This window comes from Triticum dicoccoides, chromosome 1B, assembly GCF_002162155.2.
Source record: "Triticum dicoccoides isolate Atlit2015 ecotype Zavitan chromosome 1B, WEW_v2.0, whole genome shotgun sequence".
Classification (NCBI taxonomy): domain Eukaryota; kingdom Viridiplantae; phylum Streptophyta; class Magnoliopsida; order Poales; family Poaceae; genus Triticum; species Triticum dicoccoides.
In genome coordinates, this window is record NC_041381.1 from 21,934,904 (window position 1) to 21,941,467 (window position 6,564).

Genomic DNA, 6,564 nt, shown 5'->3' on the forward strand with positions numbered 1-6,564 from the left:
CTGCAATCAGGTTGGGTCCCTTAGAAAATCTAGTCTAACATTTTTGTTAAATGGTGTGCTAATTAGCTCCTTAACTCAGTAGGTTGCATATTCCTTTTATCTGCAATTTCCATACTCTCCATAGTAGTTTCCAATGACTTAGTCTTCATCAGCACATAAGTACTATCAAGAAACGAATTTGTTTCGTCTTGAAGACATTTCCTTTCTCCTTTCATGTTGTTTAATTCACTCACGACGTAGAGAAGGAAAGAGTTTAGTATCCAGTAACAAATGCAATGAGCTGCAAAAGGACACATACAGCGGAAATACCCAACGGGTCTCGTGTCCCATTGCACCTGATTTGAAAATGATAATTTAGAAATTGTAAAAAATGTCAAAACATCCTGAAACTTCTTGGAAATAATCTTGATCTAGTGCTATATACTCGTATAAAAAGTTCTATGAAGGAGTGACTTCCGTGGACTCTGGGACGAAAAAACAACAAATCGCGAGTTAAAAAAGTGTGAATAGTAATCTTTATACAGTATCAAGAAAATTCGCCTAGAATACCATGGAAGTCATTTGTTCGCAAAACTTTTCACACAAGTATAACACTAGCATTCATGTTTCCAAGAAGGTTCAGCAATTTTTTGACTACTTTTGCAGGAAAAGAAAAAACAATTCGGTTGCATTGGCACATGAGACCCAAAGATCCACGTACCACATACAACCGATAGTTTATCAAACCATATCCATCCCAATTTCTTATCTAGGCTTGCTCTACCGGCTGTAGCTTGTTCTCCTTTGAATTCTAAGTAATATAAGCTATATCATGAACAAGTTCAGTTTTGGAAGTGAAACGTCAAAAAAAAATGTCATCAGAATCACCCAATTAATGAAGAGAGAAGATAAGATACCACAGCTGAAAACTGGAGTTGCGTGCATAGCTTGTTTCGCTGTGCCCTGGATTCATATGAATAGCCTGTATGAAGGCCATGGCTTTGCTTGGAGCAAGCTAGGCTGATACAAGTTTGATGGAATCTGCAAACAAGTATGTATTTACAATGAAGTAGCACTTAAATAATTTTGTTTTTCTGGGACCATTCACAGTAGCCACTGGTATGGTGCTGAAAAGTCGTTGCACCTAAATCTGGCAATGAGTTTTCAGAAATTCTAGAGTAGCATATTCCATAGATACAATCTTTTCTTTCAAAGAGGTTTTGTTTTTATTTATTTACAGTGACAGTCGTTAAGTTTTCTTCAGTGCTTATGCAAAGTAACCTTAAGACAACCACTCCTTCCAAGGAAATATAATAAGCCATGCCTAGAGTACATATGTGGGAATTAAATGTACATTTTTTTGAACTCAATTAAATCTACTTTTTGAATAATCCAAAGATTGCTAACCACGTATGCTATCTGATAAAATCTAGATTTAACTCCACTTTTTACCCTTAAGTTTTTGGTTTACGACAGATGAAAATTCTCAGTTTATACCCCCATTTAAGCACACTTGCTGTTTGGTTTCTTCTGGTTGCTCTCAGCTCGGCAGATGATGGGTCCCACCTGTCAGCATGGAAAAGAGAAATACGAACGGAAAAAAGAAAGACATGGCTGAGGTTCGAACATGAGACCCATGTGTATCTCGGTCGGCCAACTATGCCTTCTTAGGAAACCTGGCTAGCAACCGTTGATGTTCAGGTTTGGAAGTATAGCATTTAAATATTTTGTTTTTCTGGGACCATTTAGGATAGCTGCTGGTATGGTGCTGACAACGTTGTTGCACCTACATCTGGCAATGACTTTTCAGAAATTTTAGAGTTGCATATCCATGTATATAATCTTTTCTTTCAGAGAGGTATCGTTTTTATTTATTTACAATGACAGTCGTTAAGTTTTCTACAGTGCTTATGCAGAGTAACCTTAACAACTACTCTCTAGGTAAAGAAATATAAAAGCGTTTAGATCACTAAAGTAATGATCTAAATGCATTTGTATTAGTTTATTTATAGAGGGAGTAATATGCTCTATATATTTTATTTATTTGACATGAATACGCACTATATTTTGAAATGAAGGGAGTAGGATAGAAGTAGGTTTTATATATATTTAGACAAAGGACGGAAGGAGGGGTGATTTTTTTGGTTTCTGCTAGGGGAAGCTTGATAAGGTGGGCCTAACCTGACACAGCTTAGGGCCCAGGTCCAGTTAAAACACGACTCCGTACATCAGCGAGTGCGTAAACGCTTCACAAAGGCGGAATTCGTCCCTCTCTTTTTGTTCGGTTCTCCGTCCTCTCCTCCGTGACCTCTCCATGGCGACGGCGGCGGCGGCTGCGAAGGCCTCGGCGAAGGAAGACGACGCGTAGGGGCTCTTCTCCTCGCGCTCCTTGGCCGACCTCGGTCTCCAAGGTCCTCCCGCCCTCACCCTCTGATTTGGAGCTCACCCCTAATCTCGTCCATGTATGTTTTGAGAAAAGTCTATACGGATGATTGAAGTAGAAGTTTTACAGAAGACACATGTTCGAACTCCACTTATTTGGGACATATGAATATTAATTCATTCTATTGGATTCCTGTTATGTTAAGTACAATTACCGTCTTCAAATCACAAATTACAATCCTCTCATCTTCCATATCACCAGTTTTGGGAGATATTCAGCGCAATGATCTACTTTACAGCAAAACAGTGTCTAGGTATGGTATTTCCACTAATCTCATGTCTTGAAGGCCCAATACAATTTATTCAAAAAAGAACGATACAAGCAAAGTATTTCAGTCGCCTTTTTGTTCACTATACAAAACAATGACCAGGTACACATAGTCGATATCCGTTAAAAAGATCACCAGATTCACATGAAAAACTGTTCGGATCTTACTGATCATTGTATGTTTCGTCCGGTTTCCATTTAGATATTGCATAAATTACTCTCCCTTTCCATCCTTGTAGCAGCCAACCGCGGTCTTCAACAGCAAAGAATTCCTCATGCCAAAACTTGTTCTTCATGTATACTATTATCCTTAAGATGGCTGGATCAACAGGAAGCTGCTGGAACCCGGCCTTGAGGCACCTTGCGTGCCATTGTCTGTAACTCTCTGGTCTCTCGGTTCTTTCTGCACTCTCACATGCTATGATGTTAAGTGCATCCTTCCCAAATACCATCCTCTCAATCATCTTTATTGCTTTATTATCCCATGGAACAACGTTTGCATCAAGCATGTCAAACGTTGAAGAATAATGGAACATAACCTCTTTGAAACGTTTTATGAAGAAGGGAGAACTGCGTAACCCATTCACAGTGCCTGAAATGAAAATCTTTGGGTTCATCATCCTCGTAATTTTGAGCACCTTGTCCCTTGCACTATTTATGGCTCTGGTTTCATGACCGAGATTCTTCATTCGGAACATGCAGTTGATTATGAGAACTTCATCCTCGTCAATGTTAAGATTCTCAATTTTAATGGTCTCCCATCTTGAAGCGGCAATGCCCTGATATTGAAAAGGTACCTTGAACATGTTTGCATAATCAGCCAACCGCTTCCCTGTCTCCTCGATCATTTCGCAGGGGCGGAAACTTGGCTGGGGAACATCTATACCTGTGATTCGAAGCTTAGGGGCTCCCTCTTCTTGTTGTGCAAACTTCTGAATCATTAACGGCCACTGAAAGCCGAAGCCGATGCCAAAGTCAACGATGTGCACCCTTGGTTTTCCTTGTGAGACATCAAGAATAGCTTGGCTGGCAAAGTAGTATGACGTCCTAACAAAAGGACAAGGTGCAATAAAAAGGCTGTGAGCATCTAACCAATCTGTTGTACTTGTTCGCCTCTCCATTAGGTTGTGATAAACCTGACCCCCGGTCCCAGCCAAGCGTGCCTCGAGGCCATCCGCCAAGTAAAATGCCAGTCTCTGAGAACAATCACCATCTGCTGAGGAATGTTGTCTTATCTTCTTTAGGAGTTTACTGGCCAACAGATGGTTGTCTTCTGCCACAGCTTGTGAACAATTGATGAGGAGAATCTTGAGATCAACCAACTCTGTCCTAGGTTGCTTCCTCTACCATAGCTTCTAACGTCCTTCGCTCCGGCCTTTCAGTGAGTTCTTGTTTCCTTCCTCTCCCAACCCTCTTCGCAGTCTTGTTGTTTTTTTGAAACTCTCCAGACCATAGCATAGCAGAACTTTGTCGAAATTTTCATTTCGAATTATTGCACAACTGGTGAAGGCACGATGTTTATTGATCCTTCCTTCAAAGATATCCCAGTCACTTTGGTGTGCCACCTCAAAAGTTGTGTTTTCGCTCCTCTCTCCTACTTTTGCCTTTGTAGTCAGTTTGGAAATAGAAAGTATGCCATTCTCTAAATATATCATCAGCTTAACGATACTTGGAGCAAACATCGTTGCCTCCTTGACTTCTCTCTAACAATGCAAGCCTCGGAAACCAGATCTAGAAGTCGATCCAACACTTCTGAACGGACGGTTTTGTAGAGAAAGGCTCCTATTGCAGATATATGGACTCAACGAGGTTGTTAAGGGTTGTAACATGCTGTTTCTGGAACAGTCATTACTGAAGCTAGTGCTCCAAAGCCTCTTGTAACGGCTGAACCTACCCTTATCAGGGTTGTCTGGTTCGTTCTTGCTATTCAACAGCGGAGGGTTAGTAGCCAACAGGTGTACCTGCCCAAGAAGGTCACGGAATGGTTTCTCAGCAGCCTGGAGGGCAGCCTCCCCTTGGCATATTTCGACCCTCTCGTCGACGTCTTCCATCAGCATCTGGCTTATATAGTGAAGAGCATCGTTTGATCTGCTCCGACGGTGCTCAGGGATACCCCCTGCGGCAGTGTGTAGGCAGTTGTTGAGATTGCAGAATGCTGGGCTAGTGACTGCATGATGCAGATATGTGCTTGCTCCAGTGGTTGTTGGCTGGGCCAAGAACAGTGGACCACTCAGGTCGTAGCTGTCCACGGTGAGTTGCTGCTGGAAAGAGGAAGCTCTGTCGTATGGTTGGTAGGTTGCTGCGGCGGTGTCCAGATCGTCAAGGTGAGATTCAACCGCCATTCTGGAAAATCTCTTGTTCCTATTTCCACTTCAAATCCTGGCAGAACTGAACAAGACACATGTGATTCTTCTTTCTAGCACAGCAAATGAATCGGCTTGTTGCCTGCAAAAAAAGGAAAAAAAACAGGGAAATTGAAAATTATTTATGTGAGATAAATTTTGGTTCACATTGCTCAAGCTTTTTTCCTACAAAACGGAATTCTGCTCGGCGAGCACTTTTTTGCCTCATCTTCAGCTTATGGTTGTTTTGGCATGCCATACTGATGAAAAAGGAATTTCCGAAGGCTTGCGGAAATGAGCATTACTGTTTCACCCGGTTAAACCTCAAATGTTTAGCATTGATAATAGAAAAGGACTCGCCTCTGGTCCTTGTTAAGGCAACCTTGAAATTACGACGCGCCTAATAGCATTGTTCCTTTTTTTGTGCAGGTGGCTCCTCATCTGATCTGAGCAGGGAAGCATACACCTTGGTTGTTATATTAAGTAGCAGCACGATCAAATGAGAAGCTTTGAGGAGGAGGGAGAGGAGGGGTGTCTGTGGACTGTGGTGTTGATGTAAACTTGGTATGTCTTTTGTTCCCAACTACAGCCATGGTGATTGTGACATCTCCAGATTGCAACAGTCACCCTCTCGATTAATCCTAGGCCTGGCTACGTGCCAGACATGTAAAAAAACAACTCTCATATACCATTGTTCTAATTTTAGGGATAAAACAGAACGATTCCTAATGTGAGCAACGGGGTCGAACGAACAAGCGAGGAAAACTATTACTTCATGTTAGTCTGCATGCGTACATCTCCAAATGTGCATACATGCAAACACTTTTTAAAAAAAACTCTCCATATATTATTTAATTGAAACGTCATTACAATCGTCTATGACAGCAGACGCCATGCAGGGCGGAAAAATATTAAAAATAAAACCATCACATCTATTATCAAAACTAAATTTAGCAATCCCATTCACTACTGAATTGACCCTTCTATTTATTTTTGACAGCTTGAAGTTCCCCAGAAGCTTGATGATGCCAAACTCGTTCTGATCCCAAGATCAGCAGCAAGGCACAGCTCCTTCTCCCCTGTATATAGATAAATTTTGCTTCATTGAATACATAGCCTTCAATTTGATTCTTTCTCTATTCTGGATTTTTTATTCATATGTAGATTTCAATTTGCTTGATTCAATACATAGCCTTGCATTTCTCTTTTTTCTTTCCTATTATGGATTTTTGTTTGCTTCATCTAAATCAGAATATAATTTTGCTTGATTGAATATGTACCATTGCATTTCAACCCTCATTCGGGATGACTAAACAAAAAGGCTTGCATCCCCCCCCCCCCTCTATTTCCATACTCATGGGTTTGTTAGGCATCCATGAGGATTTCCACGTGGACGTGAACATGGACAGGCATGTCGTCCATCAATAGTTGATTCCGCTCCTCAATCAAACTTTGGTGTTCCATCAAATACTTTTTCTTCCTTATGATGTGTCTTGACATCCATTTCATAATCTGTTTCTTCGCATCGATGAA